Source organism: Staurois parvus, unplaced genomic scaffold (assembly GCF_062004578.1).
Source record: "Staurois parvus isolate SC_StPar_1 unplaced genomic scaffold, SC_StPar_1.0 ptg000470l, whole genome shotgun sequence".
Classification (NCBI taxonomy): Eukaryota; Metazoa; Chordata; class Amphibia; order Anura; family Ranidae; genus Staurois; species Staurois parvus.
This window is the reverse complement of record NW_028318266.1, coordinates 1,203,464-1,223,006: the sequence shown is the minus strand read 5'-3', so window position 1 is coordinate 1,223,006 and position 19,543 is coordinate 1,203,464. Positions and strand designations below refer to the sequence as shown.

The following is a 19,543-nucleotide window of genomic DNA, read 5'->3' as shown; positions in this document are numbered from 1 at the left end:
AGGCTCAAGATTTTTTACCTTCATGCATTCTATCTATGAAGGTAAAAAACCCTCTGTGACAGCATTGCCCCAGTCCCCTCAATACTTACCTGAGCCTCATCGTGATTCAGCGATGTGCACGATAGCCTCGGCTGTCCTGGGTCTCTGCCTCCGCATTGGCTGAGACAGCAAACGGGAGCCATTGTCAATCATAGCCAGTCAGCCAATGAGGAGAGAAAGAGAGAGGGGGTAGGGCCAAGCTGTGTGTGAATGGACACATGGAGCAGCGGCTTGGGAACAGAAAGGAGAAACCAGGAGCGCCGGCAGGAGATCTGAGAAGAGGAGGATCTGAGCTGCTCTGTGCAAAACCACTACACACAGCAGGTAAGTATAGACATGTTTGTTATTTTCCCCCCCAAAAAATGTGAACCTTTAATATTGCTTTAACTTTATAAAAACAGTAGTCTTCTTGGTGTATTGAACTAGCTAGAGATAGGCTTTTTTTTAAACTTAACCCCTTGGCGCTGGCGCCTCCCGGCCTTTAAGTGTTCCAGAAGCAGGGAGGCAGGAAGGGGTTTTAGAGTCATGTGATCGCCGTGAAAGGTCCCAATCGAAAGAGGAGATCGGGACCTTTCCATGAGTACCGAACATGGCGCACGCTCCCAGCACATATGGGTTTTTTTAATAGACCGCAAATGTGCGGCCGCTCAGCGTCTAGGCCCAGACGATGGGAGGCAGCACATTTGTGTTCGACTGGCGCCAAGAGGTTAAAGTGTAACTCCATTTTTGTTGAGGAAAAAACATCCCTTATGGGTGATAAATGTACATCATCCACTTGCCGACCATGCATTGTAGTTTTACTGCTACAGTGTGTGCAGACTGCGCAAAATCACACACACACATATATATATATATATACACACACACACTATATTGCCAAAAGTATTGGGGCAGCCCCCCAAATCATGTGATTCAGGTGTTCCAATCACCTCCATGGCCACTGGGTGTATAACATCATCCCCTAGGCATGCAGACTGCTTCTTCAAAAATTTGTGAAAGAATGGGGCGCTCTCAGGAGCTCAGTGACTCCAAGCGTGGTCCCGTGATAGGTTGTCACCTGTGCAATAAGTCCATCCGTGACATTTCCTGGCTACTAAATATTCCACGCTCAACTGTTAGTGGGATTATAACAAAGTGGAAGCCACTGGGAACAACAGCAACTCAGCCACCAAGTGGTAAGCCACGTCACATGACAGAGCGGGGTCAGCGCATGAGGATAAAAAGAAATTGTTTGTTGAGAAAAAACTATGTTAGACAAACAGATATCCTCATAGACAGATTTAAGGAAAAGGGATATAACCCAGAGGAACTCATCAAAGTGAGAGAGGAGGTAGGTCTTCTAAACAGGCAACATATACTGCAAGGGACAAGAAAAACACCAACTAAGATGGGAGAGAGCTTATATCACAGGGTTTAATAAACAATATAAAGAGGTAGAAAGGTGTTTTAACCACTTGTACATGTACTTGTTTATGTACATGGGCCGGACAGGAGCAGTGCAGGAGCGGGTGGCCGTTTATAAACAGCCCCCGCATTCACTGCCTGTACGTGCTCCTTGGGAGCTCTTGGCACCGCGATATGTGCCCACAGTGTCCACCAGACATATCAGAACACCGATCACTGTATGGGACCTCTGTGTGAGCTCCCGATTCATGTGATCACTGAATGGCCAATCCGTGATCACGGCACAGTAGTAAACAAGATGTCACTGCCTGACATCATTGCTTACTACTTGTGAAATCTGTGAATGATCACAGAGGTCACATGGTACAGGGCTATTTACATGCTGAAGCGCACAGAAGTCGCCAACTGCAGAGTCAATAGCTAAAGACCTCCAAACTTGGTGTGGCCTTCAGATGAGCCCAACAACAGTACATAGAGAGCTTCATGGAATGGGTTTCCATGGTCGAGCAGCTGCATCCAAGCCTTCCATCACCAAGTGCAATGCAAAGCGTCTGATGCATTGCTCCTTTAACTCTCTACAGATATGCTCATTTTTCAGAGACATTTATTGCCTAGGACAGGCCTTTTTTATGGATCTTACATGTAAAGCAAAGCAAAAATAAGATATAAATCAATAAATCATTCAAATAAAATATTAAAACCAGTTTTGCTGCAATATTCATCTTCAATCCAGAGATTTATCCTGTAGTACTTTTTTCTGCCACTAGTTGTCCTTATCTGGTGGACAGCATCATTCTTGTTCAAACAATTTTATTACCAATAAAGCAGAATGGAACAAAGAGACATTGCTAATGTACACTGGACATTGAAGTGGCAATAGGACATAAAAAAAACAATATGAATGAGGGTCATAGTACAATTGTCTATACCAGGGGTCTGCAACCTTTAAGACATAAAGAGCCACTTGGACCCGTTTCCGAGAGGGAAAAAAAGACTGGGAGCCGCAAAACCATTGCAACATTTAAAACAAATCCGACACTGCATATATTGCAAAAAACGCTCTGGTCATGAAGGGGGTTTAAGGGCCCAGTAAGCAAAGGGTTAATCAGGGCCACAGTGTATCGTCATAATCACAATCATAGCCTTAGGTCAGTGGTGGGCAACCTGTTTTTTCAACTGAGCCAAATCTCGCCAAAACCACGATTGAAATTTATTTTGAGAGCCACATTTTTAAAACTGAAAATACATCCCCCATATAGTAATTCACCCCTCATATAGTAATTCATCCCCCATATAGTAATTCATCCCCCATATAGTAATTCATCCCCCCTATAGTAATTCATCCCCCATAGTAATTCATCCCCCCTATAGTAATTCATCCCCCATATTAAGTCCTTAAGTCCCCCCTGTGTCAATTCACTTACCTTTGCTCCGCGCGTTCCTCTCGCCGTGTTCCCGCGTCGTTCCTGTGTAGCATGAAAATCTGTCTCCTATGAGGATCTGCCCCCTCGACGTATCTGCGCATGTGCCAGTTTCAGGCATTAGCAGCCAATCGGCGATCTCCGGCACATGCGCAGATACGTCGAGGGGGACAGATCCTCACAGGAGACAGATTTTCATGCTACACCGGTCTTCAGGGCGGACTGTGAGAGGAGCCTAGCGGGAGCCTAGCTCCACGGGCCGGATTAAAAGGTCCGCCGGGCCGTAGTTTGCCCATTGATGCGCTATTGCCTGTCACCTGGTGGGCAGTGTGCTCCGGAGCCGCAGCCAAGGTGAAAAAGAGCCGCATGCGGCTCTGGAGCCGCGGGTTGCCGACACCCAGTCTATACATTACTAGCGGAAACAGGTAGGTAAAAGTTGACAACAAAAGACATTGTTCCAGCCAATCAAAGTGATGTCTCCCAAATGCATTAAAGAAGTAGGGGGAAGTTTGAAGGGGGGTCAGACAGGGGTGGCAGGGGGGGGAGGGGAAGAGGAACCGCAACAATGACTCCATGAGCGTTCAGCAAGTGTACAATAACCCCTACGTGTTGCGTACAAAGGGCCAATGACAATATCTTTAGCGCATAGTACACAAATCAGGGGAGAAGGAGTGATTTGTCAAAATTAGGCGGGAGGAAGCGCTCTACCCAGGGGCTCCATATGCGCAAGAATCGTGTCGAGAATTGTGGCTTTGACGGCCGCAACACTTAGGGTGGGGGATTTCCAGGATTTCGCTATAACCTGTTTAGCCGCTGTCGTAACTTGCATGATGAGCTTAAATTGCGAATTGGAGATGCCAGGGGGGCATTGATTGAGTAGGGCGGTCGTTGGGTCGGGTTGTAGGGTGATAGTGCTAAGTGTAGATAACATGGCGAAAATTTCATCCCAAAAGATTCGGGCTATTGGGCAGTCCCACCACATATGGTAATGCGTTCCTGGGTCCGTACAGCCTCTAAAACAGTTGGGCGAGTAATTAGGGGTAAATTTTGCGATTCTTGCCGGGACCAAGTACCAGCGGGTTAAGACTTTATAATTCGTTTCCAATGCTATAATGTTCTGTGAGGATGATTTTGTGTTGGCCCAAATGCGGTCCCATTCAGACGGATCGAATTCCTAACCCAAATCCACTTCCCACTTATGGGTATACATGGGGGGGGACGTGGTAATCGAAGTAGTGAAGAGTGAATATAAGCAGGAGATAAGCCCACGTCTATGAGGGTCTTTGCAACACGCTCGTTCAAAGAGAGACATGGTGTCTGGCCGATTGGTTATTGTGGTGTAGGGGGCGTAAAAGTGTTGTAGCTGCAAGTACCGAAATATCTCGGAGGCTGGGAGGCCATACGTTTCCCGCAGAGAGGCAAAGGATTTAAACTTATTCCTCTGTAGGAAATGATGTGTACGGAATAAATTAGCAGAGGACCAGGCTTTGAATAAAAGGGGTGTCTGCCAGGCCAGGGGAAAATCTGGGTTTCGCAGGAACGAGAGCATAGGATTATGTGGAGATTGGAGGAGATAGCGGGTTTTCAATTTGTCCCATAAGGATAGGAAGTGAAAAGTTATGGGGTTGGATATAGTGCGACGGTCTATTGGCCTCAACCAGAGCAAGTTAGCTGTACATAAGGGGTCACATTCTATCGATTCAAGCACAACCCATTGAGGGATTTCAAAAGTTGCATGATATTTAGGTAACTGGGCTAAATGCGCTGCTAGATAATATTTGCTAATATCGGGTAGGCCTAGATCACCACTGAGCTTAGGGCGATATAGGGTGGAGCGGGGTATACGAGGACGAGTTTTGCCCCAAACATAGGAAAAGATGCGACGCTGCAGTGTGCGGAGGTAATGAGGGGGGACTGGGAGGACTCTAAACGGATATAGAATTTTTGGGAGGATTGACATCTTAATAACTGCTATTCTGCCTAGCCATGCGAGGGGGAGGGAAGACCATTTGGTCAGAAGAGCAGAAAGGTGGTTTAGCATCGGAAGATAATTAGCTGCGTAAAGGTCTGATAGCTTAGGAGTCAGTTTGATTCCCAAGAAAGGGATATGGCACTGTGACCAAGGGAATGGTAAAATCTACTTTAGATGCGTCAGTTCTATAGGGGGGAGAGAAATGTTGAGTGCTGTTGATTTATTGGGGTTTATTATTAGACCCGAGAGCTCGCCAAACTTCTCGAGAAGCCGGAGTAAGGAAGGAGTGGAGGTCAATGGAGATGTGAGAAAGAGCAAGACGTCATCCGCAAAGAGACATAATTTATGATGTGTGCCCCCTATTTCGAGTCCCCTAACATCCGGGTTAGCTCTGATTAAGAGGGCTAGGGGCTCTATAGCCAGGGCAAAGAGCAGGGGGGACAGAGGACAGCCCTGTCTCATGCCTCTAGAAATCGGGAACTGAGCTGACCTGTGCCCCAGATACCTAATTCTGGCTGAAGGCTCTCGATACAGCGAGAAGATCCAGGTTAAGAAGTGTGGGCCAAAACCCCAACGATGCAAAATATAGTTGAGGTATGGCCATGAGACTGTATCGAATGCTTTCCGGATATCTAGGGAGATGAAACAGGCAGGAATATTACGAGACCTGGCTAAGTTAGCTAAAAGAGATGCACGCCTGATGTTATCACCCGCTTGTCTAGTTGGGATAAAGCCCACTTGGTCGTTATGAATTAGAGAACCAATATACAGGTTAAGACGTGAAGAGAGGACTTTTGCTAGCAGTTTGATGTCAATGTTAAGGAGAGAGATTGGCCTATAATTGGACCACTGCGTGTCATCAGAATTCGGCTTTGGGATCATTGAAATGTTCGCTTGCACTATTTCATGGTTGAAGGTTTGGCCAGAGATAGTAAAGCGTTAAAAGCATTAGTAAGGATGGGAGTGAGGAGATGAGCAAATTTCCTATAATAGGTAGCTGAGAAGCCATCCGGTCCTGGGCGTTTCCGTAATTTTAGATTTTTAATAGCGTCTAAGGTTTCGCCAGGGGAGATAGGTCGCTCAAGTGCCGCTAACTGGCACTCTGAGAGTTTCAGGAAGGAAATGGAAGTTAGAAGGATATCAGCTTGTGCGGAGTCAAAAGGTGTGGAAGAAGAGTAAAGCTGTGACAAGTGTTTATGGAAAGTCTGTAGAATATGTTCTGGGTTACCAGTAAGGTTGCCAGAGGAGGTGCGAATCCGGATAGGTTTAGTGAGCTGGTCGAGCCTGCGAAGTGAGAGGGCGAGGAATGTATTGGGTTTATTCACCCTAGTATAATATTTATGTCTAGATCTACGAAGTGAGAGTACTGCTTGATCTGTGAGAAAGAGATCTAGTGCCAATCTAGATCGCTCCAAGGCTTCACGATTGGCAGGCGTAGGAGCCGTCTGAAAGGTTTGATGGGAACGATCATAGGTTTGCTCCAGTAAGAGATGTTGTTTCCTTTTGGTTTTATTTAAGAAGGATGCTTTGCTAATGCAGAACCCTCGCAATACCGGTTTATGCGCTTCCCATAACAGGAGAGGGGAAATATCAGGCGATTGATTGAGAGAGAAATAGTCTTTAAGGGCTGCTTCTATTTCTAGACACTGAGCTGGGTTTGCAAGCAGGTTATCGTTAATGATCCAAGAGGATTCAGTGGGGGATGCGGCCAACAAGACCATAGCCATGAATACGGCGCAATGGTCAGACCAAGGGATTGGAATTATTTCAGAGGTCAGAAGCCGAGGGGAAGAGGCGGTGGTAATGAAAATATGGTCTATCCTGGAGAATGACTGGTGGGGATGAGAATAGAAGGTGTATTGGCGTTTAGTCGGATTGAGTTCCCGCCATGTGTCAATCAAAGAATAACGTTGCAGTATGGCTTGGAAGGTTTGTTTAGAGGCAGGGACTGGGGATGGTTGAGGAGATTTGTCGAGAAAGGGATATATTACACTGTTAGAGTCTCCGCTAACAATTAAAGTTCCGCGCTTATGATGGTCTATAACCAATAGTATGTGGGAGAGGAATGGTAAGGGGTCTTGGTGTGGGGCATAGTATGCAACAATGGTAACATCCACATCTAGGAGTTGCCCTACTAACAGGAGGTAACGACCCTCCGGGTCTTTGCATTCGGTGCATAGCGTGAAAGGTGTTGTGCGGTGGAAGGCAATCAGTACCCCCCTACGTTTGGCGGTGGCAGAGGCTGTATAGACCTGAGGATATCGAGGACCAAAAAACTTAGGAGTGGAGTTGGGAGTGAAGTGTGTTTCCTGTAGACAGACCACATGAGCTTTAAGTGTAGCAAAGGTTCGGAAAGCCTTATTCCTTTTCTGTGGAATATTGAGACCCTGTACATTCAGGTTGAGGATATTTAAAGAGCCCATGGATAAAGTGCATAGTGGTTTGAATAGCAAGGCACTCTCGCTCAAGATGTAGCCTGACGATTACTGCAGGGGATGAGAGCATTACGGAGTGTGTTGCGCAAAGTCATGGAGTCATGATGGAAGGAAGGAGGAGGGGTACGGTATGAGACAGGTAACAGGAAAGAAGGGGTGTAAAAGGGCATTAGTGGCCTAAGAGGTGGGTTCCCAAGGACACCCTGAATCAGGGTGGGCCAGGGAGCAATAGTAGCCCAAGTGTTAATAAATAACCAATAACACAGGGGCTAGGGTGGAGTGTGCAGGTACGCGGACCGCGAGGATGACAGCAATGTGATTAACAAACGGTGGCAAGGTCCCTGTAAAAAACAAAAAACAAAAACACAGGTACATAAAAAGAACATTCAAGAGAATCAAGGATCCTAGACTGAGACGGCACTAGTAGTGCTGGTGAGACAACATTGGCGCAAGGGTGTGGCATCCCATGTCGCCGAAGTCCAGGATCCCAAATATAAACTACAATGTAGCACTGGAGGGGGGTGTAGAACAATCCCCAGGTAGTGGGGCAACCAAAATTCGGCAGGTAGAGGGAGAAAGGATAACAACGGTATTAACCGCCCTGATAACCAAACGAGTACACCGTATGGTGTGTGTGTGGCAAAAAAAAAAAAAGGGGAAAAGGAAGAATAAATGTAGGACAGTGTTCAGTCCATGGTATCTTGTGAAGATAGTCCTGGAGACGAAAAACGCCCCCTCTTGTGGAAATTGAATTGACCTTCAGTTGCACGTGCGGGGAGGGACTTCCGCGGCGAGCAGGATGTGGACCTCCGCTTGGCGCTTTCTGAAGGCGTCGCTGGGGGATGTAGTTGAAGGGTTGTAGGGTGTCTAAAAGATCCTCTGGAGTTTTGCAGGTGAAATCTCGGGACTGGTATCGGAATCGCACTGCAAAAGGGAAGCTCCACCTATATTGTATAGCGTGGTGTTGGAGTACTTGTAGGTGGGGTTTCATAGCCCTGCGCTTGGAGATAGTTGTGGGGCATAGATCTTGGAATAATTGGTAGGTATGACCTTGGAACTGTAGAGATTCCGCGTTACGGGCAGCTTGTAGAAGTTGCTCCTTGGTACGGAAAAAGTGGAGCTTGGCTATAATGTCACGTGGTGGACCATCCGCGCGTCATGATGCTAACGCCCTGTGAACTCTATCCAATTCCAATCTGTCGATTGGGATAGCTGGGGCAAGCTCTTGGAACAGAGCTGTTATCGTTGATTGGACATCGACGATCATTTCTGGAAGGCCACGGATACGTAGGTTTGAGCGCCGTGCTCGGTTTTCAAAGTCCTCCAGTTGTGTTAATAATGTTGCGTTTTCGTCACGCAGAAGCTCCAGGTCATCCGTGTGTGTCTGAAGTGAGGCGTCAAGACCATCCACCCTCTGTTCTAGGTCCGCAGTGCGTTGTCCTAGTTCACGGATTTCCCTAGATAGCGTGGCAGTGATGCGGTCTGAGGTTTGCTTCAGAGCTTTGTGTAACATTTTTTCAAAGCGTGATAATAGGTCAGGGGGTGTAAGGTCAGGTGTCAGGGCTTGTGCAAGGACATCGGTTTCAGTGTCAGACTCACCCTCAGATGTGCAGGGATGGCTGGGCTGTGGATCCTGCAGGGCTGCATATGCCCCTGCTGCTTGCTTGTTTCCACGTGCTGGGGCGGTGGCCATTTTGGTGGAGGCCTTTGCCAGGGCCTCTTTGATGGTTTTGGTTGATGGGGGGACCTGGTGCCGGGGTGCCCCTTTAACCATTTTGCCGCTTGTCAGGGAGGGGGGGCTGTTATAATGAACTCAGCCCCCCCTGCTCTCTCCCTCTTCAGCCTCGGCGGGCTGTGTGCAGTGGTGAGCTATGTGCAGCAGTGGGCGGGCCTGTGCACAGCTCACAGCGGGGACCGAGTCCCCAGTCAGAGTTCCCTGACCTGGAGCGGAGGATCCACCGCAGACCCGGGCGGATCAGAATCCGGGATGGTTGCCCAGGGGATCGGATCCCCTCAGAGTGTATTGTGGGCCGGGACCCGCTGCTTCTGGGTGCCGTCACCCGACGGGAAAGCGGAGCCTCATCGGGACATGTCCGTCCCGCCGGCCACGCATGCGCACTCTGGACAGCATCATTCAAGCCACTTCTGATGAGCCTAGATTACCCTGGACCCACCCCAGCCTGTGATTATATGGTGAAAGGAGAAGCAGCACAGAGATTATCTCACCTGTCACTCTGCCCTCTCCTACCAGCATGTTTCTTGTCAGCGCATGAATTTATTGGATGCTTGTGTTGCTACTTCCGCTTACACTCCAGCCCTGCTGTACAGGGACTGCTAGAGGCTGATAAGAGGAACTTACACTGCTTTATTATTATACAGGATTTATATAGCGCCAACAGTTTGCGCCATACTTTACATTCTTCAGTCATCTTTAGTTCAGTTGGTTGCAGGCATCAAAGGCTTCCCTGAAGAGATGAGTTTTCAGGGATCGCCTAAAGGCAGCCAGAGTAGGAGATAGCTGAACAGATTGAGGTAGAGAGTTCCAGAGAATGGGAGAGGCTCTGGAGAAATCCTTGAGATGAGCAAGGGAGGAGGAGACAAGAAAACTTGAAAATTAAATTAATAAAATAAAATAAAAATCAATTTCAAATGACAAACATAATGTGCAACAAAGTCCCACTGATCAGAAAATTGTCCAAAAAAATCCAAAATAGTGTCCACAAATCTCCCAAATGTATTCACCCTTTTCCTCCACTGAAAGAATTGGCTGCTATTCCATCCAAAACGCACCTCAAAGTAAGATATAAAAAGAATATCTAGTGCATTACCTCAATAATAATAAACAATAATCACCCCGTGCAACCAAAATACACTTCAAAAAACACTTATAGTGAGAGAGAAAAAAAAAAAAATTAAGAAAGGTTTTTTTCCTTTAAATTAATTCCTTATAGTGCATATAATCACACACATCAAAATGTGAACACTCCGTGGTCAATACAAATCAGTGTCTACCATCAACCAGCACACAATAGTACTAAATACTATTACCCTCTTATGAGTATTAAAAATGCTCAGACACTATTATGTTATTCAATTCTTCCACCTCATCTTCCAAGTTATTTCTTTACTTTCCAAGGTCCTCAGAGAGATAAACAGGGTGTCAGGGCTAGTGTTTCAAGTATATAAATCACTTTTTATTCAACACTTACATGTAAAAACAGAAATATCAGCTCCAGACATGGTTAGAAACTTCTCCAACCAAACACCATGTGTTCAAACCAACAAAATGACAGTGGCGACACTTCCGGTCTACGTACGTGCGCCTTGACGTCACTCCACTAACGCGTTTCGTCACTTCCGTACTTCGTCTGAAGTCCGGAAGTGACGAATATATATATTATTGCACTTTCTAGGGAGAAAGTATTGACTTTTCGAGGTTTATAAAGGTTATTTTTGATTGAAGAAAACTTGAAAGCAGGAGTTCATGGAAGGAGCAAACAGAACGGTTTGGGTGATATTTGGAGACAAGAGTACTTTTAAAAATATATGGGACAATATAAGTGGGGACAGGAACCATAAATTTGCTTTCTTCCAAATTCAAGGGAAATCTTCTTCCAGTTATCAATAAAACAGGTGTCCCTATAAAAATATTTCCTACTCATTTTTGTGTGACAATTCAAAATTTTGGAATGTTTCCATATTATTATTCCCCGACAATGGATACACATTAAGTAATGGTTTCTGTTACTGTGGCTGATGTCCTGATCATCTGTTGTCTTGTGGTGTTCAGAAAATCTCATTACAAACAAGACACTGGTCACAGAATTTCTCCTTTTGGGCCTTGGAAACCTCAAGAACGTCCGGATTCCACTGTTCATCATCTTTCTGATGGTCCATATTATGGCCTTAACTAGTAATGGACTTGACATTGTCTTAGTTGTGGTCAACCAGTCTTTACTCTGCTACAGTATCTCCAAGAAGTGAGTCCACTCCTCACATTTCTGTAAATATTGTATTCTATCTTTTCATATGGCAACACTGAAGAAATGACACTTTGCTACAATGTGACGTAGTCAGTGTACAGCTTGTATAACATGTAAATTTGCTGTCCCCTCAAAATAACTCAACACACCGCCATTAATGTCTAAACCGCTGACAACAAAAGTGAGTCCACCCCTAAGTGACAAGGTCCAAATTGGGTCCAAAGTGACAATAGTTTGTGTGGCCACCATTATTTTCCAGCACTGCCTTAACCCTCTTGGGCATGGAGGTCACCAGAGCTTCACAGGTTGCCACTGGAGTCCTCTTCCACTCCTCCATGACGACATCACAGAGCTGGTAGATATTAGAGACCTTGCGCTCCTCCACCTTCTGTTTGAGAATGCCCCACAGATGCTCAATAGGGTTTAGGTCTGGAAACATGCTTGGCCAGTCCATCACCTTTACCCTCAGCTTCTTTAGCAAGCCAGTGGTTGTCTTGGAGGTGTGTTTGGGAAATTTATCATGTTGGAATACTGCCCTGCGGCCCAGTCTCCGCGAAGGGAGGGGATCATGCTCTGCTTCAGTATGTCACAGTTCATGTTGGCATTCATGGTTCCCTAAATGAACTGTGGCTCCCCAGTGCCGGCAGCACTGTATGGTCTTGGCCACCGTGCTGCAGCTCAGTTTCAGGGTCTTAGCACTCTTCTTATAGCCTAGGCCATCTTTATGTAGAGCAACAATTCTTTTTTTTTAAAAGATATAATAAAATACTTACAAAATATGAAGGGTGTACTCACTTCTGTGAGATACTGTATGTACTTCTTCGTAAGCCAGTTGTCTTTGTCCAAAATCCTCTTCACCAGTAAGCTTGTGCCCAACATGTTATGGCTCGTAATGGTAGGTGGTGGAAAAGTACCCATTACCAGATGTATTTTTCAGTCCTTTCTACTCACAGTTCCAGCTGTGTCTCAGTGCTTGCTGCTAACCTCCATGTCCTTTGATATGTATGTGGCCATCTGCAGACCGTTACATTATACCAGCATCATGACATTTAGACAGCTTGAGATGATCACCTTCTGCTGGTTGGTGGGCTTCACACTCTCTTTTGTAGTTTTTGTTTTTCTAAAACGATTACAGTTTTGTCACTTCATTGTAATAAAATTACTTTTTTTGTGACGTTAATCCTCTCTTGCAAATCTCATGTTCTGATATATTTTGTGAAATTGCTCATATATCTAGTTTCAAGTGTTGTTGTTCCTTTTCCTTTCATGTTCATTGTGGTCCCCTACATCTTCATCCTTCAAGCCATCCTAAAGATCCCATCCACAACTGGCAGAAAGAAGACCTTTTCCACCTGCAGTTCCCATCTTATTGTGGTTTGTACCTACTATGGGTATGCTCAGTCTATATTTTGCCACCTAGAGAGCACTGTAAACGTCAATAAGTGTTTGTCCTTACTATATATCTTGGCGACTCCTCTCTTTAATCCTCTACAATACAGCCTACAAAATCAGGATATAAGAGCTGCTGTCATTAGGTCTATCAGAATGTTGAACTAACGAAAACTGTAGCCCTCTCTGTGCCTTGATGTAAGAGACCTCCTACAACTATAGACTAAACTATATTATGGACCTTCAAAATCTGACCACCAAAGCTTTATTCCTTTTTTTTTTTAAATGTTTTAACAAATGTGATAGGAACACTATTAACACTTTATCAAAATATTTTTTTTAGCATTTGTCATTGATGTTCATTTTGTTTGCTATCCTTAATAGATTTTCATAATACTTTGAGAAAGCTTGAGTATACTATGATACTGTAAGCACACTGCCTCAGGAGCTGCTGGTGAAATGGATGCTTTACCCCCAGATTAGTGCACGCAGCATTTTCTTCCACCTTCACTGGCTCAAACACTCTAGGGCAGGGGCGGACTGACCATTTAGAGACTCGGGCACTGCCCGAGGGCCCGGGGTCAGTAGGGGGCCACATGAGATGCCCCAGTACCTTTTTCATAGGCTTTTTTGAGTTTGGGCAAGGACACAGGGGCCCCATGAGTTGTCAGTCCGCCCCTGCTCTAGGGGTGTCTTTTTAGGATTCTTTTGGAATGATGAAGGGGAGAAGGGAGCATGAGATACCCCAAGAAAGAAACTGGTGAACCGAAAACTTTGAGGATTCCCCCTCTATCTTGCTGAGCTGCACAAAATGTCCCACAGAATCCCTAATGCTGACAGGTGACTAGGACCTTTTCCAAAAGACCAACATTTCCACACAGTCACTGACTTCCAACACCTGGGTGATCTATTTACACATCCACAGGAGTATTAGTTGCCTCCTTCCCTGATACTCACCGGGCACTCATTGAGGAAGATACAGACTAACACCACCATAAGACAGCTGTACACCCTCCCCCCCCCCGAAGTTCCTTCACCAGACTCCAGGACTAGGCCTTGCGAATAGGGGTCTCCCCCAGCAGGAATGGACCCAGGAAGTCTTCTCTGCCCCAGGTCTATTTATGGACCCGCCAGCCACCTACTGGACACACCTCACCAGGCATTGGCTGGGTCCCTATAAATATTTAGGCTGCTCTCCGATTCTTGCTCCCACTGTAATTCTAGAATCCGCTAGAATGCAGGGGAAGCAATCAGACCAGCAGCATGTGAAACACTTAGTCGGCTGGAACAATCAATCCCTGCTACACTGATTACAAAGGAGCTAAAACTAAAATTACCCAACAACCTATACTTGCGTGGCCAGGGGCAGACTGACAACTCATGGGGCCCCCGGCAATGGGGATCATGGGGCCCCTGTGTCCTTGCCCAATCTCAAAAAAGCCTATGAAAAAGGTACCAGGGGCATCTTATGGGGCCCCCTACTGACCCCGGGCCCTCGGGCAGTGCCCGAGTTTCCAAATGGTCAGTCCGCCCCTGACTGAGAGGGCACTGCAATACTTTAAAGTTCTCCCCCCCAAAACAAAATACTGTAGCCACTGACTTTTAATATTAGGGCACTGACCTGTCCAGGGATCCAGCAGTGTCCTCACCCCCAGCCGATTCTTCAATTGGCTATTGTGTGCTGCCGTCACCATCTTGACTAAGGGAAACCAGCAGTGAAGCAGTGCAGCTTCACAGCTGGTTTTCTGTTGCGCATGAATGGGCCCAGACTTCCAGGACCTGTGAAGGGGCAAACTTCAAATTAAGCTGGAAGTGGGAGCACGTATCGGTCAAAACCCCCCCAAAAGGTGCCAAATGTGGCAGTGGAGGGGGAGGCAGAAAAGCATAGCTTCTACTTTCAGGTAGAACTCTGCTTTAAGAATACAGGTTCTATAGTGTGTCCTTTTTCAATCATCCTAGTCAAAACGAAGTACAAAAACAGTAGCCCTCATGATGTGATCAGATAACCTACACATTTAAATAAGACGCCTTAAGTGGTATGTAAACCGTAAGGGTTCTTTCACACCGACGGCCATAGTCATAGATTATTTCACAGGTGTCAGTAGTCTGAATGATGCCTGAACAAAGATGGTTCCATCCTTCTCAAGAGAAAGCCAAATGAAGGCTTTATCAGGGTGCCTATGTACATTTGAAAATATATCTGATGTGGTTCCACTTCAATAAACTAAAACAAAAACAACCTGCGCCACAAGAACTATGTGAAAAAATTTGAAAGTGAATGCTGCTGGGCCTTGCTAAGAATCAAAAAGATTGATAAAAATAAAAAAAATCAGTGGAACAATAAAACAGCGCAAAACATGAAATGAATCACAAGTAATTGTACACAAATCATAATAAATTCTGTGGTTATAAAATAAATGTCCAAAACCACCAAAGTGAAAAAAATATAAAATTTGTGTCCAAATACAAAAAGTGACGAAACCAAAAACAAAGAAAGTCCCCTTTAAACATGCACTATTTGCATGCATTAATCACTTCCCGTCCGGCCGTTGTATATAAACGGCTGGACGGTGGCAGTGCAGGTCGGGTGGCCGTTTATAAACGGCCTCCCCGCACCCTGCTTGCGCGCGCTCCCTGGGAGCGCGCAGCACTGCGATCCGGTGCCCGCTGTGTCCTCTGGACACAGTGGAACACCGACCGTTGGACGGGACTTCTGTGCGAGGTCCCGATCATGTGATCACTGATGCAGAGTAGTAAGCAATATATCAATTGTGACATCATTGCTTACTACGTGTGAAATCTGTGAATGATCACCGAGATCACATGGTACAAAGCTATTCACAACAGCCTTGTACCATGTGACAAGCTGTGACCAATCACAGCTCACACAGTAGTTCTCAATGGCTGCAAGAATGCAGCCAGAGAGAAGGAGAAATGATTGCTTTTACAGCCTTTATGGGTGTAAAAGCAATCAGTGAAAAAAAAAAAAAAAAAAAATCACCCCCCACAAGTAGTACAGTGTCACCATGGTGACACTGTACTGCTAGGGTGACAGTATGTAAAAAAAACCATAAATGATAATATAAAAAAATTTAAAAAATGTAAAAACAAATGTTTAAAAATTATAATTTTTGGTTATAAACTAATTTTTTTTTTTTTTTCTAAAAAGATAAACGGAATACCTTTTGGCCAAGATTTATGATGAAATACTATTTGCAAAATTTTATAAGAAAAACACTTTTTTTCAAAATTTTTGGACATTTTCATTTACATAGCAAAAAAAAAATAAAACTCCCAGTGGTGAATAAATTCCACCAAAATAAAACTTTATCTGTCTCAAAAAAATGCTAAAAAATTCATATGGGTACAGTGTTGCATGACCGCGCAATTGTCATTCAAAGTGTGATAGCGCTGAAAGCTGAAAATTGGCCTGGACAGGAAGGGGGGGAAAGTGTCCGGACTGGAAGGGGGTGAAAGTGTCCGGACTGGAAGGGGGTGAAAGTGTCCGGACTGGAAGGGGGTGAAAGTGTCCGGACTGGAAGGGGGGGAAAGTGTCCGGACTGGAAGGGGGGGAAAGTGTCCGGACTGGAAGGGGGCAAAAGTGTCCAGACTGGAAGGGGGCGAAAGTGTCCAGACTGGAAGGGGGCGAAAGTGTCCGGACAGGAAGGGGGCGAAAGTGTCCAGACTGGAAGGGGGGGAAAGTGTCCGGACTGGAAGGGGGGGAAAGTGTCCGGACTGGAAGGGGGGAAAGTGTCCGGACTGGAAGGGGGGGAAAGTGTCCGGACTGGAAGGGGGTGAAAGTGTCCGGACAGGAAAAGGGGTGAAAGTGTCCGGACAGGAAGGGGGGGGGAAAGTGTCCGGACTGGAAGGGGGTGAAAGTGTCCGGACAGGAAGGGGGGGGAAAGTGTCCAGACTGGAAGGGGGGGAAAGTGTCCAGACTGGAAGGGGGGGAAAGTGTCCAGACTGGAAGGGGGGGAAAGTGTCCGGACTGGAAGGGGGGGAAAGTGTCCAGACATGAAGTGGTTAAAGGGGACTTTCTTTGTTTTTGGTTTCATCACTTATTGTATTTGGACACAAATTTTATATTTTTTTCACTTTGGTGGTTTTGGACATTTATTTTATAACCACAGAATTTATTATGATTTGTGTATAATTACTGTTTATTCATTTCATGTTTTGTGATGTTTTATTGTTTCACTGGTTCTACTTCAAGAGTAAATTTTTTCAAATTTTTCTGGTATCGGAAAAGGTGAACAAAGTAGGAAGTGTTTGTCTGTGTAGGACAATCATCACTAAAAATGGGCAAGAAGACATAAAACTGGATGAAAGAGATTCAAATATTTATTGGCAACACAGGTTCCCTTCCATTATCGAAAGCATTATTAGTGTTCACACATCCATTCTATGGAAGACATTTCATGTGCATAGTGGAAACCATTCCTGATATTGCCATACAGGCATTTTTTACATCTACAATGGTAGAAAACATCTACATACAAAAACAAAGGATTAGCGTACTTAGCACGGCCAGAGCACAGCGGAAGTGGTTTAAAGGCATAAATAAATCTGAGTAACAGATTGCAATAAGGCCGATCAATGAGATACCAAACAGACCAGGATATACAAAAGAGGAAAAACATGAGACAGGGCTTAGGACAGGACAACATGCACAGTGGGAAGTAATGCAGGACACAGGGAGATTTACTAAAGCTGGTTCACTCAGAATTTGGTGCAGCTGGGCATGGGAGCCAATCAGCTTCTAGCTTCAGCTTGTTCAATTAATCTTTGCTAATAAAACCTGGAAGCTGATTGGTTTCTATGCACCTGATTTTGCACACTTCAGCTTTAATAAATAAAAGCCTCTTGTATAGAGTTGGGATTAAAGTCCAGGGTGAACATGCATCCTGTGAGCATTATGTGTCAGCAAAAATACCCCCCCAAAAAAAAAAAAAAAAAAAAAAAAAATCGAGCACTAATCTGCAGGCTTACCTTCGAAGCATAAATTCCCCCTCCTCCCAGTACGAATCTGCCCCCCTGCTTAAATCCCCCCTCCCAGCAGAAATCTTTGCCCCTACCCCCTTCTGCTTGTATAGAGCCGAGATGAATACAGGCACTGCTGGGGCAAGGTCATTTAGAGTCCAGGGTGAACATGCCAAACTGCACCCCGTGAGCATTATGTGTCAGCAAAAATCACCCCCCCCCAAAAAAAAAAAAAAATCGAGCACTAATCTGCAGGCTTACCCTCGAAGCATAAATTCCCCCTCCTCCCAGTACTTATGTGCCCACCTACTTAATTCCCCCCTCCCAGCAGAAATCTTTGCCCCTATCCGACCTTTGCTAATCACTCCTCCTAGCACAAATCCTCTATCCCTCAAATTTCCCCTAGGCGCACAAATCCCCCCCCCCCATTCCAATGCCCCCCTCGCAGCACGCATCCCCCCTGCTGAAATCCCTCCTCCCGGCAGAAATCTTTAACCCCTCCCCCCGAGTAGAAATCCCATCTCCCAAATATTTCCTCTTTGCACAAATAACCCCTAGTTGTCCCTACTAGCACAACCCCCACCCCTCAAAATTTCCCCTCCTAGTGCAAATACCCCCCCACCCAATCATGCCTACTAGCACACATCCCCCCCACCCATCCACCCAATGCAAATCTACCCCCCCCTCTACCCTGACCTCTTCTAGCACTAACCCCCCCAAATCCCCCCTCCTAGCACAAATCCTCCTCCTGCATCCCCCTTCCCAACACAAATCCCCCAAATCACCACTGTACAGAGTCGGGACGTGTATAGGGATTAGTACAGGACACAGCATAGAGCCGGGATTAGTACAGGATACTGTGCATAGAGCCGGGATTAGTACAGGACACGGCATAGAGCCGGGATTAGTACAGGACACGGCATAGAGCCGGGATTAGTACAGGACACTGCATAGAGTCGGGATTAGTACAGGACACGGTGTATAGAGTCGGGATTAGTACAGGATACTGTGCATAGAGCCGGGATTAGTACAGGACACGGCATAGAGCCGGGATTAGTACAGGACACGGCATAGAGCCGGGATTAGTACAGGACACTGCATAGAGTCGGGATTAGTACAGGACACGGTGTATAGAGTCGGGATTAGTACAGGACACCGTGCATAGAGTCGGAATTAGTACAGGACACGGCATAGAGCCGGGATTAGTACAGGACACGGTGTATAGAGTCGGGATTAGTACAGGACACTGCATAGAGTCGGGATTAGAACAGGACACGGTGCATAGAGTCGGGATTAGTACAGGACACCGTGCATAGAGTCGGAATTAGTACAGGACACCGTGCATAGAGTCGGAATTAGTACAGGACACTGCATAGAGCCGGGATTAGTACAGGATACTGTGCATAGAGCCGGGATTAGTACAGGACATGGTGTATAGAGTCGGGATTAGTACAGGACACGGTGTATAGAGTCGGGATTAGTACAGGACAACGTGCATAGAGTCGGGATTAGTACAGGACACTGTGTATATAGTCAGGATTAGTACAGGACACTGCATAGAGCTGGAATTAGTACAGGACACTGCATAGAGCTGGGATTAGTACAGGACACTGCATAGAGCTGGGATTAGTATAGGACACTGCATAGAGTTGGGATTAGTATAGGACACTGCATAGAGTCGGGATTAGTACAGGACACGGTGTATAGAGTCGGGATTAGTACAGAACTCTGTGCATAGAGTCGGGATTAGTACAGGACACTGTGTATAGAGTCGGGATTAGTACAGGACACTGTGCATAGAGTCGGGATTAGTACAGGACACTGTGCATAGAGCTGGGATTAGTACAGGACACTGTGCATAGAGCTGGGATTAGTACAGGACACTGTGTATAGAGTTGGGATTAGTACAGGACACTGCAT

The 19,543-nt window shown here is 45.9% G+C and overlaps 1 pseudogene; it reads left to right on the top strand.

Annotated features, from left to right (window-relative positions):
* Positions 1-6,575: 6,575 nt before the first annotated feature.
* On the top strand, positions 6,576-12,811 carry LOC149452483 (olfactory receptor 6X1-like; annotated as a pseudogene).
* The last annotated feature ends 6,732 nt before the right edge of the window (positions 12,812-19,543 follow it).